Raw genomic sequence first — 12539 nt, 5'->3', positions numbered from 1 at the left:
GAGAAAAATACCAATGTGCCTTGCATACGACATGTCCCAACTGGATCAAACCCCAACTGAGCCACACGGCCGGGGCTAAGTGCCTTATGTTAACTTGGTTACTTCTTACCCGGGTATGAGAAGTCTTATTCCTATTTTAACCTGAAACACATTAATTGCTAGAGTGTGGTAGCTAGGATCTAAATCAGGTACGGTGACTCCAGATGCTGGCTGTAATCTGTTATGCTTCTCAGCTGAAGTCAGTCATCTATTAAAAATGTCAGTGGCTCAAGGACTGTAGAATGGAAAGTCTTAGCATCCCAGAAAGATCTGGGTTTTCATCTCTTGGTCTGTGCAACCCTGTCCAGGTCATTTGCCCTCTCTGCGCTCCAGCTGTCTCTCCTGCGTCTGAGACAGACAAGCAAAAACAGGAGAGTGGTTACTATGGGGAAAGCGTGGTGGCAACAACAACCTGGCAGGGTGTGGTCTTTCCCAGTTGTATTGTCAAAGAGGGCTGTCCACCTGGGGGAGGGGGTCCACTGTGTGGACATCTTTGCAACAAATTTGTCCTCACATACAGTATTTTATTTGGTTCTCACAACACTGATGGAACACGATCAAGAATTACCTCTGCTCTGCCAGCGTGGCTCAGTGGTTGAGTGTGGTTGACCTATGAACCAAGAGGTCACCTTTGGATTTCCAGGCGGGGCATATGCCAGGGGTGTGGCTCGATCTCCAGTGTGGGGCGTGCAGGAAGCAACCCACCAATGATTCTCTCTCATCGATGTTTCTATCTCTCCTCCCTCTCAGAAATAGATAAAAATATACATATATTAAAAAAAAAATTACCTCCACTTTTAAGGTGAGGAAGTTAAAGGTCCCAGTGGTGACTGCCTGAGATCACACACACAGAACTGAGAGAACTACAACTAAACACCAACTCTACACTCAGCCTAATGCACCTGGCACCCTGCCAGCCTGAGGAGCCAGCATCTCAGGAGCCCATTGCTAATTCTCTGATAAAGAAGATTATGTTTTTTCAAGTCCCATGCTCTGTTTCTCTACTCTGATTCTGTGGTTTCTTTGCTTTGGGCCGTTTAGAAAGGTGGTAGGCAGATTGCATTTTTCAGAAAAGGATACAACAGTATCTTCACAATGTGATCTTGATACGTCCCCATCAAAATATAGAGTCTAGTTCTACCCTCTCCCTGACCTTGGATCTAGATAGGCTTATGACTAATTTGACCAATAGAATTGGACAAAAGTGACACTTCCAATGTCAGGTGATAAGTGAGATGCAGGTTTTGCTTTCCTTACACACGCATATTTGGAGCTCTGAGCTGCTATATAAAAAGTTTGACTACCCTGAGGCCACTATGCTGTGAGGAAGCCAAGCCATTCGGAGGGGCCACATGGGGGTGCTCCAGTGGACAATCCTGGGTGTTGAGTCAGCCCAGACATGTAAATGGACGTGCCTTCAGATGATTGCAGTGCCCAGACACCCATTCACACCAGCCTTTGCCTTTTCTTGAGGCCCAGACACCATGGAGCAGAAATGAACCAATCCCACTGTGCCCTGCCCAAATGTTCTGACTCCGACCCAGAATCTGTGAGTTCAGTCAAGTGGTTGTTTCGAACCATATTTTTTATCCTTCCATATTTTTTATTATGGTAATATATATTATTATATATATATATAACATATAGTATTATATATTATATATAATATCATAAATATATTGTATATATAATACATACCATAATATGGTTTTATATACATATATATAAAATAATACTTACAATTTTAATCATTTTTAAAATACATTTTATTTAAAAAAAATATATATTTTATTGATTTTGTACAGAAAAGAAGGGAGAGAGATAGAGAGTGAGAAACACCAATGAGAGAGAGTCATCAATCAGCTGCCTCTTGCACACCCCCTACTGGGGATATGCCTGCAACCAAGGTACATGCCCTTGACCGGAATCGAACCCGGGTCCCTTCAGTCCCCAAGCCGACGCTCTATCCATTGAGCCAAACCGGTTTTGGCTTATTGATTTTTTTTTTTTATAGAGAGGAAGGAAGAGGGATAGAGAGTTAGAAACATCCATCAGCTGCCTCTTGCACACTCCCTACTGGAGTTGTGCTTGCAACCAAGGTACATGCCCTTAATCAGAATCGAACCTGGGACCTTTCAATCCACAGGCTGAGGCTCTATCCACTGAGCCAAACAGGTTAGCGCCATTTTAATCATTTTTAAGGGTATAGGGCAGTGGCATCAAGTACCAAACTGCTAAGTTTTGAGGTAATTTTTTAATGTAGTAATAATAAACAGAACAAGCTAGAATACCTGCTATATTTAGAATAGAGCACATTAGCTGATTTATTAGTGGAGGCTGGTTTAGTAACATCTGGCTGGGCTTAGCCAGATGTGTGGGCCTGGTATGCGAGAGGAGGCTTGTGTTGAGAATTCGCCTCTGGATCTGTTTCCTCTTGAGCTGCTCTCTTATAAGCCAGCGGCTGTTCTATGATGGTGCCCAGTGCAGAGTGGGCACTTGACACAGATTTGTTACATGGAAGAATAAATTAAACAATAGGTTATTTTGGACCCGCTAAATTTACCTACTGGGCTTGTCTCTGACATTCTGCCACTTCAACCCACGCTGTGAATTCCCTTCAAACATGAAAACCCAATTGCAGTTGGCATTCTTAGTTCCTTGTAACAAGCATCGAAAGAGATGGAGCTTAAAATCCTTTTCTAAGCCTGATTCTTGGGAACACTGATGAGCATATTTGACTCAGAAATGTCTCTTTGCCAGAGGCCAGAAAAAATGTACTTGCTCGCATGTTGGCTATTCTTGGAGCTAAAGGTCCGGGAGGATTGGACCCAGGCCCACACTGGGCTATTGCTTCATCCTCCAGCTCAGTGCTGTGTGTAATTAGGCTCATAAGCATTACTTCTGATTGGCCTTGAGCACTGGGAAGGAAGCAAAGCCTGTGATACTCCCACCCCTCATTATACGAGGCCCTGTTTCTTCCCCCTCCACCAGCTGCCCTATAATATTAGCAGATAAGGAGTTGAAGGAATACCAGCAGCTACCTGTTTCAAGAGCTAGAGACTTAGGCCACAGATGGTACAGTGGTAAAAACAGGTGCACCCAAATGAACTTTACTTTTCTAGAACTGAACTTCATTTCCATTTTCATGAGAACAGGGACCATGAGGGCTTTGTTACCACAGTAGACCCAACACCTAGCGCGGTGTACAGCACAAGAAATGCCAATAAACGTATGTATAAGTGGGTGATATCAGAGTTCTAAACTGAAGTCCAAAGACAGTAGGCGGTTTGCCCCGTTTCAGAGAGTGAATGGCAAGATTCCGAGTCCTCGAGCAGAATCCTTCCTTGGGGTACAATTTTCAGGTAAATTCATTCATTCGTTTCTTTGTCTGTCAGGGCTCTTTTGCATGCAAGTGATGGATAACCCAAGTCCAGTTGCCTTAGGCAAGAAATGGGATTAATATGCTTAGATGACTCCAGACCCCAGTGACATGAATGGCTTTCAGACACAGCTGGATCCAGGAGCTTAAGCCATGTCATTAGGATTAGACCTCTCCCTTACCACTTGCAGCCTAGAATGAAAGCATTTGTCTTTCTCCTCACTTCTCTCAGTCTCATCTGTTTCCTCGGTTTGGGATGGTCCCTTGCCTGTTTTGGAGCCAGTCACTGTGGTCAGGAGAAAGGGATGTTTTGCTTGGGTAGGTCTGGGCCACGTGTCAGGTCTGGAGCCAGGGAGGGAGTCAGTTCTTACATGGAGCACATGAATGAGAACGGGGATGGGCGGGCTCTCTAGAAGAGAATGGGGGGCCGCTACCGGGAGTGGGCTGGTGAGAACCGTTACAACATTCACCAAACGTTTTCTCTGCCATCTTTGTGCAGAGTTCTGTTTGGGAAAGAGCTACAGAGATGAATATGGCACAGTCCTTCCCAGCAAAAGAGTTTTATGCTACAACCGAGGGTCAAAGGTTGTGTAGTCAAGGGGAAAGAAGATGTGCAAGCAACTGTGGATGCAGCAGCCTGATCGGAGACTCACTCACCCTGTCCAGCTTCCAGTTGCCAGGTGACAGCTGAGGTTTCTGGCCATTCAGCTTCCACCAGACGCTGCTTTTCCCAAACCCCCTTCTCCTTGATGCCACCATCACCAACACCTCTTAGGAGAACTCCTTTCATGAGGTTCAAGATGTAGTCTTCTGTCCCCCCTCACTTCTGGGTAATGCTTCGGTGTTTATCTTACAGTAGAACATCAATAAGCTTTCCAACTCAAGTTCTTCCTTGATTTCCTGCTCCAATCTCCCTCCTGATGATCAGCAGAGTGGTATTGGGGTCACCATCCCAGTCCTGAGGCCGGAGCAGTGTGAACAAGGAGGGGACAGGCAGACGGGGAGCCAGGTGGTGCACCACCTTGCAGGTCATGGAAGGGAGGCTGCCGTGTAGCAGGGGGTAGAAGGCAGACAAGTGATATGACCCAACTTGTGTTTTCATGTCAGTTGATCTCCTGGGAGTAGAATGCATGGGGAGGGGAGCAAGGGGGCAGAGTGAATATGGGGTAACCAGTTGGAGGCTGTTAGTTACATGGCTAATTGAGGGGGAGGATGAGGAGAATTGGACTAGAGCAGTGGTTCTCAACCTTTCTAATGCCGCAACCCTTTAATATAATTCCTCATGTGGTGGAACCATAAAATTATTTTCGTTGCTACTTCATAACTGTAATTTTGCTACTGTTAATGAATCGAAATGTAAATATCTATGTTTTCCGATGGTCTTAGGCGACCCTGCTAGTGGTTCTCAACCTGTGGGTTGTGCTCAGGGTTGTGCTCAGTAAATACAGGGTGTACCAAAAAAAAAAAAAAAAAAAAAAAAAAAAAAAAGAATACACACTTTGAATAATTATAAGGCAGAGGTTATTAAAATACTAGAGGCCTGGTGCACCACATTTATGCATTGGGGGGCAGGGCGCTCCCTCAGCCCAGCCTGCGCCCTCTCGCAGTCTGGGACTCCTTGGGGGATGTTCGCCTGCTGGCTTAGGCCTACTCCTGCCACTGCCACTGTGCTCACCAGCCTTGAGCCTGGCTTCTGGCTGAGCGGTGCCCCCCCTGCGGGAGTGCACTAACCATCAGGGGGCAGCTCCTGTGTTGAGTGCACTTCATAGCTGACACGGTCATTCCTCTGTTTGGTCAATTTGCATACTAGTCTTTTATTATATAGGATATTTCATGTTCAAAAATTGAGCTGTCAGCTATTAAAGTGTGTATACATTTTTTTTTTGGGGGGGGACACCCTGTATTTATTGAATGAATGCGTGAGTGAATGCATGAATCTTCTCAATCCTTTATAAGCCAACTCATGTTCTTGACTAGAAAGGGAACGGATGAATGCAGAGGTGTGGCTCCATCTAGTGGACACTACAGGAACTTGAACATTCCCGCCTTCCCCATCACTTATTTTGAACTGTAGCTGCTCTAATTGCTTGTTCCCCCTTCACCCAGTTTGGCACGGACCATTGAGTATGGCAGCATAGCCCTGCAGGGGAGTAAAACCTACCTGAAACCCTGAAGTGGGAAATTTGAGAAGGAAGCTTGTAGGGCACATGTGTCAAACACAAGGCCCGCGGGCCAAATCCAGCCCGCCAGGCCTTGCAATGTGGCCCGCACCGCGCTGTCATCACTGCACTCCGCTGTCAGTTTATGACATTGTCAGTTTATGACTGTTCAGTAAACCATTCAGCCCGCGATTTAGGCTGGATTTTAGATTTTGGCCCCTTCTCTGATTGAGTTCGACACCCCTATTGTAGGGGATAGAGGGGCCCAATACTGTATAGGAATAACGTAGAGCAGCTGCTGTGCAGAGAACACTGGACCAGGTGTCACAAATATGCTGTGTGGGCTTAGGCAACCTAGTTGCTCTCTCTAAGCTTGGGTTGTATCATCACGCTGCTGTGTATCCTTTGTACCCCAGGCGAATGCTCAGATCCCAACACAACCTCACTGGACACCCGGGGACCACCATGCCCGTGGCACAGCTGAGGAAACGGGCTTTAGATTAAGTAAGGGGCCCAAGGCCGCACAGCTAGGAAGGATCAGGCCGGGATTTGAAGGCCACTCTGTCTTACCCAGAGCCCAGCACCTGTCCTGCTGACACTGCACTGGACCGCCTCTTCAGATGCTCTCTAAAGCCATTCTACAGCTCTGCATCTCTTCTCTAACCTGCTGGTCTCCTTTAGAGAGGCTGGACATCAATAGGTGCCTGGGACGGTGGTGAAATGGCATATAGCGAAACCAACTCCACCACAGGCTAATGCGCCAAATATCAACAGTACAACGACTGAAATTTCTTGTGAGAGCCAAATTTTTAAAACTTAAACTATATAGGTAGGTACATGGTGTTTAACTTAATTAAAGTACTCCTAAGCTGGCCTTTGCTAAAAACTCAAGGGGCCAAAGATCTGCATGTGGCTCGCGAGCTGCAGTTTGCCGACCACTGGGCTAATGGGTATAATTGACCTGCATTTACTAACCTGTTAGCCTTACTGTCTGCACCTCCATTTTCCTGTCCGTAAAACGGGAATACAAATCCTTACCTCATAGGATTCACAGTGAGGGCTGGGACACTTGGTATGATGTCTGCCACATAGCAAACACTGGATAGACGTTATGTCTTGCCATCATGGCCAAGTCAGAGCAGTGTTGGGTTTTCCTGATTTTCATCTGTGTGTGCGCACTGCAGCGAGTGGGTCGTATGGCGTGGAGCTGTGGGGGTCCTTCTTCTGACAACAAGTCATTCTCTAAAACCGGCCCTGCCAACTTCTGTCCCCAAAGATGTAAAAGAGGAGCAAAATAAGGAGCGGAAAACACACTGCTGTCCCCTGCACTGAAAATGCTTCAGTCCCGTAGAACTATCTCTTATCCCCTCACAGAGGCACGCTGGTCAGGCCCCAGACGAAATGTGGCAATCAGCTGACAGCCACCTAGCAACCTTCCCTGCCTAGGAGCTCAGAGCAGATGAACAAAATGCTGGGGTCCCTGAGCTCTAGGGGGCAACACTGCCAACAGAGGCTCATGAATCACACTGGAGCCCATACTCAACAGTGTAGAAGGTTGGGCTGCCCCAGGGCTGGATGGCTGACAGAGCCTTTGGGTGAGGTGGATTCAACCAATCAACGATAAGATTGGTAAGATCGGAGGCAGCCTGGTCCCCCCTTCTTCCTCCCTGCTTACTGGGCATGGTGTTCTGCATTTGGACAGAGCATGCCCGCCCACCATGGCTGCAAGAGTGCCTCGCCTTCACCTGCTGTGTCCTTGTGGAGATGTCCCCATTCTCTAGGTGGGAAGACTGAGGCTGACAGGGGAACTCACTCACCAGGCACTTGTGGCCGCACTGATGCACGACGCAGGGGTTTTCTCCGTTGAGTCTGGTTTGAAAAACGCAGAAGAGATGCGATGTTGACACGTGCAATTTCACATACCTGGATTTCATTCCACTCTCAAAAAATGGCCCTTCCCTAACTTGATTGCTTTACTGAAATCCATTTTTCCCCCTTTTATAAAAAGGAATTTCATTTTTCAGTGACTGAATTGCTTCTGGCTACTTTTTCTCTTCCCAGCTGTCAAGGTTTTGTAGACCATTTCTCTTCCTTCTGCATTAGATAAGTAAGAATAATGAATTGATGTGCTGCCTCACTAACTTGATGGGGATAAATAGGGTTCCAGGCTTTAATAAAAGGCAGCCCTGGCAAAAACGAAGGCTGGGAGGTCATTATAAATTCTGCATAGGATATATCAAGACTGATCTGTTTTCGGAGGCTAAGTAGATGATTCATATTAGAAGGAGAGGACTAATAATGACAAAATCCCTGAATTATAAGGAACCTTGACATCCTCCCTTCCTATATTGCTTGAATCACCTTCAAGTGGTTGCTTTCCTTGAATGCTGCCTGTGACAGGTAACTCACTACCCTCTGAGACGGCTCAGTCTATCTTTAGAAGGCTCTTGCTCTGACTTTCAACATTTCTTTTTAAAAAATATATCTTTATTGATTTTTAGAGAGGAAGGGAGAGATAGAAACATCAGTGATGAGAGAGAATTGTTGATTGGCTGCCTACACTCCCTACACTGTGGATCTTGCCCACAACCCGGGCATGTGCCCTGACTGGGAATTGAACCGTGACCTCCTGGTTTGTAGGTTGACCCTCAACCACTGAGCCATGCTGGCTGGGCAACATTTCTTATTGATACTTAAGTGAAATCTGACGCCATCACTGGAACCGTTTTAATCCCTGGCTGTCCTGAATGAGGCTAATTGCTCTCATCTCTGACACCTTGGCTGCGATTTGAAGGCAGCCATGATGGCCACCCAAGTCCTCTCTCTTATGGGCCAAACCTCCTCAGCTGCTCTCTCACCCGGCTACTTCCTTCTATGTGGCTGCGATTTCTCTTTGACCTTCACTAAGTGTAGGGGGCATGTGTCATGCTCATGGCCACCCATCATCTTTCTGTATTTGCAGAAATCCTGTACGTCCCCACTCCCTAGTGAGGTAGTGAGAACTGAAATTCCCAGTCTCCCCTGCAGCTGGGACCAGTCATGTGACCCAGGCCCTTCATAGTGCAGGCGGAGAAAAAGGCATTGAGCTTTTTGGGGGCAGCGTGAGTTCTGGATGCAAGATGGCAGCTGCGGCAGTCATGGAAATCGAGCTCCTGATACCTGTGGAACTGCCATTGTGGATTTCTGCCTTTGTAGTATTTGGTGGCAGCTGTGACCTCATCAGGGCTTTTCTTTGAATAGGTCCACTTTCTTCTTTTTTAAAAAACATTTTATTGCTTTTTTACAGAGGGGAAGGGAGAGGGATAGAGAGTTAGGAACATCGATGAGAGAGAAACATCGATCAGCTGCCTCCTGCACACCTCCTACTGGGGATTTGCTCGCAACCAAGGTACACGCCCTTGACCGGAATCGAACCTGGGACCTTTCAGTCCGCAGGCCGACGCTCTATCCACTGAGTCAAATTGGCTAGGGCTCCACTTTCTTCTTAAATTAGTCAGCGGTGCTCTCTGGTAAGAACTCTGATTCATACGGACACAACTCAGCAGGGATCTCCCAGGGCAGACAAAACCATCACCTCCTCATTCCAGCGGCCATGCTTCAATCAATGCAGCCTTTACCTAAATGCATTCTTCTAAGCGACCACATCACACAGCTGACTTCCATTAAACTAAAACCCTCCCATCGCAGGGGCAGAGATTCATTCCCTGGCCTCAGGGAATTTTTTAGAAAAACAGACTTCATTTACTTTCATGTTCAACAGAAAACAATGTCTGAACTTCCCCGACATCCCCAATGTATGAGAGGGGTGCCTTTGAAGTGCCGAACATGCAGTCATTCCCTTGACAAGGAAAGAAAATAATGAGGGGTTGTAGATACAAGCCTGCCACTCCTTCTCTGTCCCCATGGCACAGGGCTGACAAGTCTCAAGGTCACCCGGGAGCCATTGTGGGCCAGATGTTTCATTCATTCCTCTTCACTATCAGAGTGTGGTGAGGTGAACATTAAGCAACGGCCATCTCCGATGGTTTTCTCCTGGGTATCCCTACCACTCTCAGGGTGCTCTGGGCATGCAGAAAGACACCTCCTAAAAGTCCTAAGACAAACAAGAACGCCCTGCTTTCCTTCTACTGCCAACCCTGAACAATAAGAACGGGAGAAGCCAAAACCAGTTTGGCTCAGTGGATGGAGTGTCGGCCTGTGGACTGAAGGGTCCCAGGTTCGATTCCAGTCAAGCACATGTACCTTGGTTGCGGGCACATCCCCATTGAGGGGTGTGCAGGAGGCAGCTGATCAATGTTTCTCTCTCATTGATGTTTCTAACTCTCAATCCCTTTCCCTTCCTTTCTGTAAAAAAAAAAAAAAAAAAAAAAATCAATAAAATATATTTAAAAAAAAGGGGGGGGGGCGGGGAGAGGTTGAGTACTCAATGCCACAGCAGAGAGGCGGGTCCCTCTGATATTTGATATTTGGTTCTGTTGACTAATGAGTTTGTTGACCACTGTCTTACACCATCAGTGAAACGTCTGGAAATTGGTCAATCACAGAAGGACCCTGTTGCAGAAATGAAGGACCATTTAGCCCAGGTGGGAGCAGTGGACCCCAGGGACCCATCATGAACACCCAGCTGTGGGCCTAACATCATGGGACAGTCTCAGCTCCCTGCTGGACAGGACCAGGAAGTTATGTCCAGCTTTCAAGACACACACTTGTTTTCTGGAGCAATGAACAGAGAGTCAGCTGCCAAAACCAAGCTGCCTCACCACCAAGCTTCCTGACAAGTTCACGTATTTGGTCCAACAGAGATGGGACCCTGGGCAATATTACTCAGAACAAAAAAGGACAGATTCTTAATACATGCAACATCTGTGGATGGATCTCAAGGTCCTTGTGCTGAGTAAGGCCATCTACTCTATGCTTCCATTTATGTAACACCAGAGACCTGGTGCACGAATTTGTGCATCAGTGGGGTCTCTCAGCCTGGCTTGTGGGATCAGGTTAAAACTGGCTCATCTGACATCCCCCCAGGGGTCCCGAATTGTGAGAGGGCACAGGCCAGGCTGGGGGATCCCACCAGTGCATGATTGGGCTGGAAATGAAGGACCATTTAGCCCAGGTGGGAGCTTGGCCAGCCAGAGAGGTTGGCCAGCCAGGGAGGAACTGTGGGAGGGTTCCAGGGGATATCTAGCCCATCTTTCTCAGTCCTGATCAGCTGGACCCCAGCAGCAAGCTAACCTACCGATTGGAGCATCTGCCCCCTGGTGGTCAGTGCATGTCAACTCGCTAGTGGTTGAGCGGCCTTAGCATATCAGTAGCATATAGTGGCTGAACGGATGACTGGATGACTGGACATTTAGTATATGAGGCTTTTATTACAGAGGATTCTCAGAATGCCTAAATGCCAGGGATAGGGAAGGGGTTAGGAGAGGTTATAAAGGGGCAGCATGAGGGAGGTCTTTGTGATGGGGTAGTGATTGTGGTGATTAAACACATCTCCACATGTCATCAAATGGCGGAGAAATAGACGCATTCATTTCATCAACATCATTTTCCTGGTTTTGATATTGCACTGGACTGGACATTGGGGGGAATTGGGTGAAGCGTACATGGACCTCTCCATACTATCTTTGCAGCTTCCTGTGAATCTATAGTTATTTAAAAACAAAAGAACAGCCGAAGCCAGTTTGGCTCAGTGGTAGAGTGTTGGTCTGCAGACTGAAAGGTCCCAGGTTCAATTCCGGTCAAGGGCATGTACATTGGTTGCGGGCACATCCCCAGTAGGGGGTGTGCAAGAGGCAGCTGGTCGATGTTTCTCTCTCATCGACGTTTCTAGCTCTCTATCTCTCTCCTTTCCTCTCTGTAAAAAATCAATAAAATATATTAAAAACAAACAAACAAACAAAAACACAAAAGAACAAAACAAAAAGGAGATGGTCACGAGGCCATCATCTGGTGAGATGCATCCTCATAAAAAAAATATCCTTGGAGCCTTTTTTTAAGGCTTTTATTTGAATTCCTGCCTATTTTACTGAAAACATTGTAGACAGAGGTCTGTTTTACTAAGCCCTCCTGAATGTCCTATCACATGTGCACAGTGCTCTCATTCACGAACGTATTCCAGGCACACAGAACATCAGCCAAAAAAACTCATTCTGAGTGGAAACAGGTCCAGAATGGAGGAGAGGGCTGGCCACAGTCACCCAAGCAGCCGACGCAGCCACAGGGCCAGGGGTGACACCTGGTCCCAGACCAGAGCCCCTCTGTGACGCCACCCGCCTCCTCCCTGGGCAGCCCTCTGTCCCGCCTCCTCCCCGGGCAGCCCTCCGTCCCAGAGGTGTGAGATGGCATTAAAATTCTACAGTCATCCGAAGGAAAGTTAAGCCTACAAAACAACATCTGAAGAGCATACCAATGCTACCAGGACTTCTCTTTTAATTGCCTATTCATGCAGACAGATTGTCTTTTCACATTCAGAGCTAAACTTGGAGATGTGTCCTTCTGCGGGGCCCTCGCTATCTGACTGCCTCATCAGGAAGGGGAGCTCGTGTGCGATGTGATTGCTGGGCGCCCGTTCTATTTTTTCCCACCGAGAGGAAGTTTAAAATCTGCTGGGTTATTTATTTTATTTCCCCCCCCCCCTGCTGGGTTATTTTTAAAGAGGGTGAAAAAATAGGCATGATACGGGTTTCTGCGGTGGCCCTGTCCAGAGGCACGTGCTGCTGCTGGGCTCAAGGGATTGGCCAGTGGGGGGGGGGGGGGGGGAGGGGGGAGGGGAAGGGACCAGAGGTGATAGGAAGTTTCACCAGGGAGGTCTCTCAGGGGAGGGGTGAGGAGTGAGTGTCATGCACTCAAGTGGCAGAGAAGGTCACGGGCCTGGCTTCGGACCTGAGACAGTGATCCTGGGTTTCTCTGGAGTTGACATCTGGTTTCCTTTGGGGATTTGTGACACACACCCCCGCCCCACC

Source organism: Pipistrellus hanaki (assembly GCF_964339955.1).
Source record: "Pipistrellus hanaki genome assembly, chromosome: 3".
In the NCBI taxonomy this organism is placed as follows: domain Eukaryota; kingdom Metazoa; phylum Chordata; class Mammalia; order Chiroptera; family Vespertilionidae; genus Pipistrellus; species Pipistrellus hanaki.
Note: the sequence above shows the minus strand (reverse complement) of the source record.